Source organism: Diceros bicornis, chromosome 17 (genome assembly GCF_020826845.1).
Source record: "Diceros bicornis minor isolate mBicDic1 chromosome 17, mDicBic1.mat.cur, whole genome shotgun sequence".
Classification (NCBI taxonomy): Eukaryota; Metazoa; Chordata; class Mammalia; order Perissodactyla; family Rhinocerotidae; genus Diceros; species Diceros bicornis.
The window spans coordinates 17,096,385-17,110,697 of NC_080756.1; positions in this window are offsets into that span (position 1 = coordinate 17,096,385).

Genomic DNA, 14,313 nt, shown 5'->3' on the forward strand with positions numbered 1-14,313 from the left:
ACACAGGGATCTCATTGGGGGAAAGTTTTAAACTACGTATTCAGATTCTTTAATAGATAAGGGCTATTCAGGGCTATTTCTTCCTGAGTAAGCTTTGGTAGTTTTTGTTTTTCAAAATTTGTCTATTTTCGTCTAAGTTGTAGGATTTATTGGTACAAATCTGTTTCCTTATTATCCTTTTAGTATCTGTAGAATCTATAGTATTGTTACCTCTCTCCTTCCTGATATTGCTGATTTGTGTCTTCTCTCTTTTTTCCCTGTTCAGTTTAGTTAGAGGTTTATTGCTATTGATCTTCTCAAAGGACCAGCTTTGGTTTCACTGAGTTTCTTAATTGTTTTCTACTTAATTTCTGCTCTAATCTTTACTATTTACTTTCTTTGGCTTCCTTTGGGTATAATGTTCTCTTCTCTTCCCAGTTTCTTAAGGTGTAAGCTGAAGATACTGATTTTAGACTTTTCTTCTTTTCTAATATAGGCGTTCAGTGCTATAAATATATACAGGCATTCAGTGCTATAAATATATACAGGCGTTCAGTGCTATAAATTACCTTCTAAGTACCATCTCAGCTTCATCTCATAAATTTTGATATGTTGTGTTTTTATTTTCCTTTGGTTCAAAATACTTTCTATTTTCCCTTTTAATTTATTCTTTGATTCAAGGGTTATTAAGAAGTGCGTTTTTCAGATTCCATATATTTGGGGATTGTCCAAATCTTTCTGTTATTGATTTCTAATTTAAACCATTTTAGCCAGAAAACATACTTTCTATAATTTGAATTCTTTAAAATTTATTGAGACATGTTTTATTGCCTATGGGTACCAAACATGAATATGATATGAAAACCAGATAAATACATTACAAGAGAAAAAAACTACAGAGCAATATCAATCATGACATAAATATAAAAATTCTTAAAACAAGTGTAGCAAATTGAATTTAACAATATATAAAAATATTATACATCATGATTAAGGGAGGTTTACCCCAGGAATTCAAGGTTGGTTTCATTTTCAAAAATTAATCAATGCATATTAATCAACATATTAACGGACAAAAAAGAAAAATAATATTACTATCTCAATAGATGCAGAAAAGACATAAAATCCAATATCCACTCCTGATAAAAACTCTCAGCAGCCTAGCAATAGAAGATGTGAAGAATTTGGCCTTGCCCAAAGAAAGGCCCGGCCTTTGTCCCTGGCTCCAGGGAGGTAAGCTCTAAACTTTTGGAGTTTCCCGAGTGGTAGAGTGCCTTTGTTATTCATGGTGGGCCCCTCTGTCCACTTCTGATAGTTTATGCTAACAAGGTGACTCATGATGGGTTCCTTGGGCCACGTGATATCAGATTGACCTCTGATATTGGCAGGGGGAGGGCAGGATACTGAGTTCAATCACATGGGCAATCAATCATGCCTGTATAATGAAGCCCCACTAAAAACTCTGGACACCAAAGCTCAAGTGAGTTTCCTAAATTGGCAGTGTTTGGTGCTTACCGTCACACATCAATGCTGAGAGAGTAACATGTCCTGAGGACAGTGGGAGCTTTGATTACTACAAAGTTATAGTAATGAAGACAATGTGGTCTACAGTATAGACATGCGGATCAATGGAACAGATTGAAAATCCAGAAATACACTCTCACATTTACAGTCAATTGATTTTCAACAAAGATGCCAAGACAATTCATTGGGAGAAAGAATAGTATGTTCACAACTGGCGTTGGGACAAGTGGACATCCACGTGCAAAAGAATGAAGTTGAATCCCTTTTTCACATCACACACAAAAATTTACTCATAATAGATCATAGAACTAAACATAAGAGCTAAAACTATACAACTCTTGGAAGAAAATAGAAGAGTAAATCCTCATGAGCTTGGGTTAGAGAAAGCCTTCTTACATATGACACCAAAAGGACAAGCAACCAAAGAAAAATTAGATAAATTAGACCTCATCAAAATTTAAAACTTTTGTGCTTCAAAGGACACCTTCAAGACCATGAAAAGACGACATTTAGAACCGAAGAAGATATTTGCAAATCTTATATCTGCTAAGGGACCTATCTAGAATAGATGAAAAAATCTTACAATTCAATAATAAAAGACAAATAATGCAGTTAAAAACTGGGCAATGATCTGAACAGACATTTTTCCAAAGAAGATATACAAGTGGCCAATAAGCACGTGACAAGATGCCCAGCATCATTAGTCATCAGGGAAATGCAAATCAAAATCACAATGAGATACCACTTCATACCCACTAAGATGGCTATAATACAAAAGAGAAATAGAAGTGTTGGTGAGGATGTAGAGAAACTGGAACCCTCATACACGGTTGGTGGGATGGTAAACTGGTTCAGTCACTTTGGAAAACAGTCTGGCAGTTCCTCAAAGGTTAAACATAGAGTTATCATATGACCCAGTAATTCCATGGTATACTGGGTATATGACCCAGGTATATACCCAAGAGAAATGAAAACATTCATCCACACAAAAACCCATACAGGGCCTGGCCCTGTGGCCGGGTGGTTAAAGTTCCATGCGCTCCACTTCGGTGGCTTGAGTTCCCAGGTTTGGATCCCGGGCGTGGACCTACTCCACTCACTAGCCATGCTGTGGCACTCTCCCACGTATAAAGTGGAGGAAGACTGGCACAGATGTTAGCTCAGGGCTTATCTTCCTCAAGCAAAAAAAAGAGGAAGATTGGCAATGGATGTTAGCTCAGGGCGAATCTTCCTCAGCCAAAAAACCCACAACAAACCTGTACACAAATGTTTATAGCAGCATTATTCGCGGGGCCGGCCCCGTGGCTTAGCGGTTAAGTCGCATGCTCCGCTGCTGGCGGCCTGTGTTCGGATCCCGGGCGCGCACCGACGCACCGCTTCTCCCACCATGCTGAGGCCGCGTCCCACATACAGCAACTAGAAGGATGTGCAGCTATGACATACAACTATCTACTGGGGCTTTGGGGGGGGGAAATATATAGCAGCATTATTCATAATAGCCTGAAACTGGAAACAACCCAAATGTCCATTGTATCAGTCAGGGTTCTCCAGAGAAACAGAACCAATAGGATATACGTAGATATATACTATGAGGAGATTTATTATAGTAATTGGCTTACCTAATTATGGAGGCTGAGAAGTCCCACAATCTGCCATCTGCAAGCTGGAGAACCAGGAAAGCTGGTGATATAATTCATTCTGAGTCAAAAGGCCTGAGAACCAGAGGAGCCACTGGTGTAACCCCTAATTAGAGGCTGAAGGCCTGAGAACCAGGCGGCTGCTGTGTATGTCCCAGGGTCTGATGGCCCAAGAACCAGGAGCTCTAATGTCCAAGGACAGAAAAAGATGAGCACTCCAGCTCAAGAAGAGAGAGAATTCTCCCTTCCTTTGCCTTTTGTTCCATCTGGGCCCTCAAAGGATTGGATGATGCCCACCCACATTGCTGAGAGTGGATCTCTTTACTTGGTCTACTGAGTCAAATACTAATCTCTTCCAGAAACACTCTCACAGACACACCCAGAAATAATGTTTTACCAGCTCTCTGCGCATCCCTTAGCCCAGTCAAGTTCACACATAAAATTAACCATCATATACATTAACTGATGAATGGATAAATAAATGTGGTATATCCACACAACAGAATGTTATTTGACCATACAAAGGAATGAAATACTGTACATGCCACAACATGGTTTAACTTTGAAAATATTATGCTAAGAAAAGGAAGCCCATCTCAGAAGATCACATATGGTATGATTCTATACATATGAAATGGAATCCTCCTACTCTTTAAGTGGGTGAATTGAACAGTATCGAACGGTATGTGAACTATATTTGAATAAAGCTGGTATATATATATACAACTAGTTATACACAGCTAATTATTTATTTGTATGTGTATCTATCTATCTATCTATATATAGATAGATAGATAGATAGATATCTTTCCCTCTAAAATCAGGACCAAGGCAGATGTCCACACTCACTCCTTCTATTTAACATTGTACTAGAGGTTCTAGTCAGGCAATAAGGCAAGAAAACGAAATAAAAGACATAAAGATTGTAAAGAAAAAAGTAAAATTGCCTTTATTTGCAGGTGATATGATCATTTATGTAGAAAAGTCTAATGAATCTTCAAAAATGCTACTAGAACTACTTTAGCAATTTTGCAAGATACAAGATCAATATACAAAAATTAAACATATTTCTATATAGTAGCAACAAACTATTGGAAGTTGAAATTATAATTTTATTTACTTATTTATTTTTTCCCCCAAAGGCCCAGTAGACAGTTGTATGCCATAGCTGCACATCCTTCTAGTTGCTGTATGTGGGACGTGGCCTCAGCATGGCCGGAGAAGCGGTGCGTTGGTGCGCGCCCGGGATCTGAAGCTGGGCCGCCAGCAGCAGAGTGCGTGCACTTAACCACTAAGCCATGGGGCGGCCCTTTATAAATTTTTTTTTTTTTTTTGAGGAAGATCAGCCCTGAGCTAACATCCGTGCTAAACCTCCTCGTTTTGCTGAGGAAGACTGGAAGTTGAAATTAGAAGACATGTCATTTACAATATCATCAAAAAATATAAAATATTTAGGGACAACTCTGGTGAAAGATGTGCAAATACTATACACTGAAACTAAAAACACTGTGAAGGGAAATTAAATAGGAATTAAATGGAGAGATATACTATGTTTATGGATTGAAAGACTCAATATTACTGAGCCGTCAGTACTCCCCAAACTGATCTATAGATTCAATGTAATTCCGGTCAAAATTAGCATGGTTTTTGTAGAAATTGACAGTTGATTCTAAATTCATATGGAAATGCAAGTGATCTAGAATAGCTGAAACCAACTTTGAAGAAGAAAAAAGTTAAATGACATACACTACTTGATTTTAAGACAATGTAAAGCTATAGTCATAAAGACAGTGTGGTATTAGCATAATGACAGACAATAGATCAATGGAACAGAAATGAGAGTCTAAAAATAGACCCACACATATATGATCAATTGATTTTTAGCAGACATGCAAAGGCAATTCAGTGGAGAAAGGATAGTCTTCTCAACAAATGGTGGTGCCTATTTATAAGTTAGATACCTCATGCTCTGAGAATGTGAGGAAATAGGAAACCTCATGCACTTATGGTGAAAATGTAAATGGCTCCAAGTCTAGGCATTCTGAAGAACATTTGGCAGGTCTTAGTGAAATTAAATATATCTTAAGAACTAGTTCCTAGGAATTCCCACAAAGAACCCCTGTCCCCTCAGGCCCAGACTAAATGTTCACTACTAGGTTAAGACATATGTAAAGTGTGGTATGATGGAAAACTACACAGGTATCAGCAGAAATGAACTAAATGTACCGGCAGCATCATTGATACATCTTTAAAAACAGTGATGAATGAAATGGGATGAGAATTACAGCATAAATTACTTTATGTAAATTTAAAAGGTACAGTACAACACTATATTTTTCAAGAATACATATAGATTTGTCATGCATTAGAGTGGATCCCTATGGTGCAAAGGGAATGACAGGAACGGAAGGGTCCTGGAGCAAATAACCCATACTAAAACATGGAGCAGCACCTTTGCAGATCCGTGATTAACACAAAAGTGAGTGGAGGTGAGAAACCAGCAACAGCAACCACAGACAACTCTTTCCAGAAGTTTGGTTATGACACGAAGCTGAGAGTGGGGCAGCTTGATGAGGATGTGGGGTGAAGAGAGGGAAAGTTGGAGATGGATATAGCAGAGGAGCATGTCTGGATGCTGATGGGAGCAATTTGGTAGAGAGGAGGAAGGAGGAGGTGGTACCTGGAACTCATCCAAGGGACTAAGTGTCTGAGATGGTGAGAGGAGAGAGGATGGCCTTTGATGTGAAGAGGGCTAATTCCTCCAGTTAACAGGAGGAATTGGAGTAGAGGAGAGCTGAGGGAGGAGTGTGTTTTGGGGGGGATCTGTAGACTTGGAGATGGATGAGAGAGGAGAGAGAAGGAATGAAATTGTTCTTTTGGAGAATGGGAAGGAAGTCCTCCAGAAAAACAGTAGGATCGTTGGACATTGCTGAAACGCCCATTTGAGGTCTGTGTTCCAGAGCAATAGAGTGCGTGTTATGGGAAGGGGGCTCCCAACAGTAGAGCAAGGGAGAAAGTGAGGGCTCCAAATAGCGGTAATGAGATGTTGCGGAGGGCTTTGGTGGAAGAGGGGGGCCTGGATGGAGACCAGTCGTGTACAAGCCTCAGTACTATTAACAAGTTGAAGAACACAACGTAAAATGAGGAGACACACCTCCCTGGCATTGGATTAATTTCCTTACCATAAAAAAGGTATGATTTTGAAGAAGGAGGAGGAAGACTTTGTTTGCTATATCCTAAGGCAGTGGTTCTCAAAATGTGGTTCCTAGATCAGCAGCATCAGCATTTCTTAGGAACTGGTTAGCAATGCAAATTCTCAGGCCCCACTCCAGACCTAATGAATCAGAAACTCCTGGGGTGGGGTTCAACCATCTATATTAACAAGCCCTGGAGGTGATTCTAATGCACGCTCAAGTTTGAGAACCACTGTTCTAGGGGAATTTCCACTCCCATCTCCAAACACCTGCCTCTCCTTAGCCATATTGCTGTTGAGGCCAGTGGGCAGGGTGTGCAAGCGAAGGCTTGAACTTGGGGTTAGTGAGGGGAAGGCCTGATGTGGAGGTCTGGTGAGGAGCTTCCTCACTCTCACCACGCAGGAGCCTGGAGACCAGCTTTGCAGAGCCCCTGAGCAGAGGTCAGGGCCATGGGGATACTGGAAGAGCATGACTCAGGGGGCCTTGGCCCTGCAGGGATGAGGTCATTATAGCTGGTTTTCCTGCCTACAGACAGCGTAGGAACCACTGAAGAGGTATATGACAATTTAAGAAAACATTAGGACCACTTAAAGAGATTCAAGTAGCATACCAAAAAAATACTTTCTGGAACTGGAAAACATTATTTTCAACAAAAAAGTTGGTATCTGTATTGAAAGAGAGAAGTCTGGTCACTCAAATTAGTGGCTTGGAAGAACAAGCGGAAAAAATATTTCAAAGCGCACAGCAAATAATACGAAGAGATGGAAATAATGAGGAAAACATGAGACTTGGAGAAAAGATCCAGCAGTCCTAACATTCAAGTGTATTTCAAAAGAAAGAAAAGGTGTAGATGGAGGAGAGGCAATAATTTAAAAATAGAAGGATATTTTACCAACTTGAAGAAAGATCTGAGCTTTCAGGCTGAAAGGGCACAGGAAGACACAAAAAGAAAGGACATACATCTAAGCCTGAAACTCCTGAATTCTAAGATTAAAGAAAAACATTTTCAAGTTTCTAGACAGAAAGAACAAGTTATCCACAAAGGGAAAAGAATCAAATTGGCGCAGGACTTTTCATCTGCAGCATTGGAAGCTAAAAGTGGGAATACCGAGAGAAAACGATGGCTACCCAGGAATCTCACACCCAGCTGAGGAAGCATTCGCCTGTCAGTACAAGAGAAACAAATTTGGAGAGCTAAAGGATTCTGAGAGTATGTCAATCCCATATCTCACCCAAGGAAATTACTCAAGAAAAATTTGGTTAGAGAACAGAGAAGGTAAGATAGAGGAAGATGAAGAGGAGAAAGAATAAGCGTGAGCAATAAACCCGGCAAAATATTATAAGGTTAAATGTTCATGGAGATTGATGGACATCTAATTATATCTAGAATCATAAGTACTATACTATCTCAGCAAAACCTAGAAATTGGAAGCAGAATGAGAGAGGTAAGTAAAAGTATTCTAAAGGTCTCTCTTACTGATGTGGCAGTGGCTGGAAAAAAAACATCTTAATGGAAGAAATAATTGTATGTTTTCAAATAATGGTAAAGAAATATGTGTTTAATTATCAGTGCTGGGAAGGAAGGTAACCATCAAGGGAATAAAAAAGTATAGTAGAACTTCCAAAATAACAAGGGAGTAGGGGAAATGGAATGAATAGCAACTTGCTCAAAACAGCAAAAACATGGAATGATTAAAGAACATGCGATAAGATGTAAGAAATGAAATCTAATGTGCCATTCATTCCACTTGTGGAATCATATTTAATTCAAAAGATAACATAAAAAGAGGGAAAAAGGAACAAAGAACAGATGGGACAAATAGAAAAACAATAGAAAGGTAGTAGATTTAAACCATATCAATAATCATATTAAATATAAATGGTCTGAACATCCCAATTAAAAGGCAAGTACTATCAAATGGGATAAAAAAGCAAGACCCAACTATATTCTGCTTACAAGAAACTCATTTTAACTATAAAGACACAAATAGGTTAAAAATAAAATGAGGGAAGAAGATATAGCATGCTAATACTAATCAAAAGGAAAGTGGAGTGACTATATTAATATCAGACAAACTAGATTTCAAAGCAAAGTATCTTGTAATGGATAAAAGGGGCTGTTTCATAATGATAATAGATCAATTCATCAAGAGGACATAATAACTCTAAAGGTTTATCTACTTAAAAAAAGAGCTTCAAAAATATGTGAAACTAAAACCAAAAAGAAAAATCCACAATTATTTCATCACCTCTCTTTCAGTAATTGATAGAACAAGTAGAAAGTCAGTAAGGACATAGAAGATTGAACAATGCTATCAAATAACTTGACCTAATTGATATTTATAGAACACTCTACCAAACAACAACAGAATACACATTTCTTTCAAGGGCACCCTAAACATTTGTAAGATAAACCACATTCTGGGAAATAAAACCAGCCTCAATAAATTTAAAACAATGAAAATCATACAAAGTATGTTCTCTGATCAAAAGGGTTTAAATTAGAAATCTATAACAGAAAGATATCTGGAAAGTTCCCCAAATATTTGGCAACTAAGGAATACACTTCTAAACCACCCTCAAGCCAAAGAAGAAATCAAAAGTGAAAATACAAAGTATTTTGAACTGAATGAAATGTATCAAAATTTGTGGGAGGCGCTAAAACAGTGCTTAGAGGGAATTTTATAGCACTAAACACCTGTTATAAAAGGAAAGAGGTCTCAAATGAATGACCTCAGCTTTCACTTTAAGAAACTGGAAAAAGAAGAGGAAATTAAACCCTAGGTAAGAAAAAGAAAAGATATAAAAAAGATCAGGGCAGAAAGCAATGAAGTAGAAAATAGAAAAACAATAGAGAAACTCAATGAAACCAAAAGCTTGTTCTTTGAGAAGATCAATAAAATTGATAAACTCTAGTCATACTTATCAGGAAAAAAGAGAGAACATACAAATTACCAATATCAGACATGAGAGAGTGGACATAACCACAAATGTTACAGATATGAAAAAGATAAAGGAACACTATGTACAAGCTTTTTGCCCATAAATTTGACAATGTAGATGAAATGGACAATTTCCTTGGAAGTTACAAACTACTAGAGCTCATGCAAGAAGAAATAGGGAGTCTGAATAACGTTTTTTTCTATTAAAGACCTTGAATTTTAAATTAAAAACCTTTCTCCAAAGAAAACTCTGCTCTCACATGGCTTTGTAGATGAATCCTACCACACATTAAAAAAATAATAATAATGCCAATTCTATACAAACTCTTGCAGAAAATCAAAGAGAAAGGGCTACTTCCCAACTCATTCTGAGGCCAGCTTTACACTGAGACAAAAATCAGACAAAGGAATTACAAGAAAAGAAAATTACAGACTAATAGCCTCCATGAACAGAGATGCAAAAATTCTTAACAAAATTTAGTAAATAAAAACAAATGATATATAAAAAGGATAACACATCATCACCAAGTAGAATTTATTCCAGAAACGAAAGGTTGGTTTAACATTTGAAAACAAATCTATGTAATTTACCTATTAAAATATTAAAAAAGAAAAAAAGATTGTCTCAATAGATGCAGAAAAAACATTTGACAAAATTAAACATCCATTTCTGATAAAAACTCTTAGAAAACTAGGAACAGAAAGGAATTTTCTCAACTTGATAAAGGGCCTCCATAAAAAACCTACAGCTAACATTGTCCTTAATATGACTGTCTGAGTGCCTTCTCCCTAAGATCAAGGCAGAGATGTCTTCTCTTACTACTTCTATTCAATATTATACCGAGGGATCTAGGCAGTGCAATAAGGCAAGAAAAATAAATAAAAGACATCAAGATTGGAAAGGAAGAAATAAAACTGCCTTTATTTGCAGACATGATCATCTATGTAGAAAATCCTATGGAATCTTCAAAAACAACTCCTATAAAGAATAAGCAAATTTAACCAGGTTGCAGAATACAAGGTCAATATACAAAAATCAGTTGATCTCAATACATTACCAATGAACAATCAGAAATTGAAATTAAGAAAACAATAACATTAAAACGTATGAAATACTTAGAGACAAATCTGACAAAGATGTGCAAACCCTGTGCACTAAAAACTACAAAATATTGCTGCAACAAACTAGAGAAGATCTAAATAAATGGAGAGATATACAGTGTTAACAGATTGGAAGCCTCAGTTTCATTAAGATGTCAATTCTGTACAAATCGATCTACAGATTCAATGTGTAATCCCTATCAAAATCCCAGCATACTTTTATTTTCTTTTTTTTTCTTTAGAAATTCACGAGCTGATTCTAAACTTTATATGGAAATTCAAAGGACCTTAAGTGGCCAAAACAACTTTGAAAAAGAACAAGATTGGAGGACTTACACTACTTGTTTTCAAGACTTATTACAAAGCTACAGTAATCAAGACAGTGTCATGTTGGTATAAAGAAAGATTAAAAAAAAAAAATCAATGGACCAGAATAGAAGTTCAGAAATAGATCTACAATGGTAAAGACAATTCAGTGGAGGAAGGATAATCTTCTCAACAAATGGTACTAGAATAATTGGATACATAAACTCAACTGAAACAATGTATACTTCACATCCTATACAAAATTAATCACATGGCTGAATGTACCACCAAAATCTATAAAACTTCTAGAATAAACGTAGGAGAAATCGTTGTGACCTCAAGTTAGGCAAAGATTTTTTAGATACCACACCCAAACCATGATTTATAAGAAAACAAAACTTGAGGCCGGCCTGCTGCTGGCGGCCTGAGGTTCCGATCCCGGGCGCACATCAATGCACCTCTTGTCAGGCCATGCTGTGGCAGTGTCCCACATAACATGGAGGAAGATGGGCACAGATGTTAGCTCAGAGCCAGTCTTCCTCAGCAAAAATGAGGAGGAATGGCATGGATGTTAGCTCAGGGCTGATCATCCTCACAAAAACAAAACAACAACAACAAAACCTGACACATTGGATTTAATTAAAACTAAAACCTTCTGCTCTGTGAAAGAAACTGTTAAGGATATAAAAAGACAAGTCACAGACTGGGAGAAAATATTTGCAAATCACCTATCTGATAAAGGACTTGTATTGGAATATATAAAGAACTCTCAAAATATAGTGATAAGAAAACCAACAAGCCAATTTAAAAAGGAGCAAAAAGTTTGGACAGACACTTCACCGAAGAAGATATACTAATGGTAAATAAGCACGTGAAAAGATGCTTAACCTCATTAGTCATTATAGAAATGCAAATGAAAACCACAGTGAGATACTACTACCTTCCTATTAAAATGGCTAAAATTAAAAAGATGGACCATACCAAGTGTTGACGAGGATATGGAACAAGTGGAACTCCCACAAACTGCTGGTGGGAATGTACAATAGTACAACCAGCTCAGAAAACAATTTGGCAGTTTCTTTAAAAGTTAAACAGGGCCGGCCCGTGGCTTAGCGGTTAAGCGCGCTCGCTCCGCTGAGGGCGGCCCGGGTTCGGATCCCATGCTCGCATCGACGCACCACTTCTCTGGCCATGCTGAGGCCGTGTCCCACATACAGCAACTAGAAGGATGTGCAACTATGACATACAACTATCTACTGGGGCTTTGGGGGGAAAAAAATTTTAAAAAAGTTAAACATATGCCTATCATATGATTCAGCCATTCTACTCCTAGGTAGTTACCTGAGACAAATCAAAACATGTCCTCACAAAAACTTTTACATAAATGTTCCCAGCAGCTTCATTTGTAATGGCTTTACTTGAAAACAACACAAGTGTTCATGGATGGGTAAATAGACAAACTAATTGTGATATGATGGACTACTACTCTGTAGTAAAAAGGAATGAATGTATTAACATGAATGAATCTAAAAATAATTAGGCTGAATGAAAGAAGCCAGATAGAAAAGAGCACATACTATATCATTCCATTTATATAAAATTCTAGAAAATGCAAACTCATCTAATGTAATAGAAAGCAGATGAGTGATTGCCTGGGGATGGTGAGATGGGGGTGCTGATGGACGCAAGGGAGAGATTATAAATGGACATGAGGAAACTTTCAGGGTGATTGATATATTCAGTATCTTGACTGTGGTGATGGTTTCACAGGTGTATACCTATTCAAAACTTATGTAATGTATACTTTAAAAATATGCAGTTTATATATACTAATTATATCTCAATAAAACTGTTAAAATTTATTATTTGATAACTAGGTTTTATATAAACATACATTGTCAAATTCGTTTTTTAAAGGAACCATCAGTTATTTCTATGTTCTTGCAAATACTCAATATGCACCCTTGTTACATGAGAAGCATAACTGAGGTCTGAGTTATCCAAACTCTTTAAGCTTGTTGTCGATACAAGCATCAGGCATCCAGTGTTCTTTCATTCCCTCAAGGCCATAAGGAAGAGGCCAATAGTGATTTTTTTTTAAAAAAAGATCAAAAGATCTTAAACTTCATATAAAGAACGTGTGCCCAAGAATATTAAAGAAAAAAATACAAAAAAGGAAAATTAGTGAAGGAGAATTCACCATATCAGATATCAGAACATCTTCTAAAGCTACTGTAATTAAACACTATGGCATTGGACTAGAAATAGATCAGTGGACATAATATAGAACCTTTAATAGATGTCAATACATACGAGAATTATTTTTAGGTAAAGAACTTCTATAATGGTGGATACATGTCATTATAAATGAGTCCAAACTCCTTTGAGGGCATTATGCTAAGTGAAATAAGTCAGAGAAAGACAAATACTGGATGTTCTCACTTACGTGCAGAATCTAAAAAAGCCAAACTCATAGAAATAGAGAGTAGAATGGTGGTTGCCAGGGCCTGGCAGGGAGGGGAAACAGAGAGATGTTGGTCAAAGGGTACAAACTCCCAGCTATAAGATGAGTAAGTGCTGGAGATCTAATGTACAGCATAGTGACTATACTTAATACTGTATTATGTACTTGAAAGTTGTTAAGAGAGTAGATCTTAAATGTTATCACCACACACACACAAATGGTAATTATGTGAGGGGATGGAGCTGTTAACTAACCTTATTGTGCTAATCACTTTGCAACATATACATGTATCAAATCATCAGATGGTACACCTTAAACTTCATATGTTATGTGTCAATAATATCTCAATAAAGCTGGAAAAAATAAAATAAATAACTTTGTCCAAATCCATAGAATATACAACACAAAAAAGGGAACCCTAATGTAAACTATGGACTCTGGGTGATAACGACGTGTCAGTGTAGTTTCATCAGTTGTAACAAGGGTACCATTGTGGTGGGGGATGTTGAGAACGGGGAGGCCATGCATATGTTGGGGCAGGGGATATATGGGAAATCTCTATATTTTCGCTCAATTTTGCTGTGAACCTAAAACTGCTCTAAAAAACAAAGTCTATTAAAAATAAAATTAATATATAAAATATTAAATAAAAATGATTGGTACACATAGGAAAATATACTCAATTTTTTAAAGTAGTGATCATAGTGCAAAATAAGGACAATAGACATAATTTGCTGCTTATCAGATTGGCAAAAATAGATAAGTTGACAAAACCCTGTATTGGCAAGGGGGTGGGGAAATGGGCAATATCATACATTGTAAATTCATATGAACTTTCTAGAGGGAAGTTTGAAGTTTGGCAATGTACACAAGATTTGAAGTAATACCACCCAATGTTCCAGCAATTCTGCTTCTAGAAAATTCCCTCAGGAAAATGCACCAAGATGTGTATATATACACAAGTAAGTTCATCATAGAATTGTTTATAAGAGCAAAATATTGGAAACAATTGAAATGTATGTAATTAGTTCAATAAATTATAGTATAGATATGCAGTGTAATACCAGGCAGTAATTGAAAAATAATGAAATAGATCTATATTATTGACATGAAAAGATATCCAACCATACCGTTAACGTGTAAAAAAAAAAGTACCCCATCTCTCT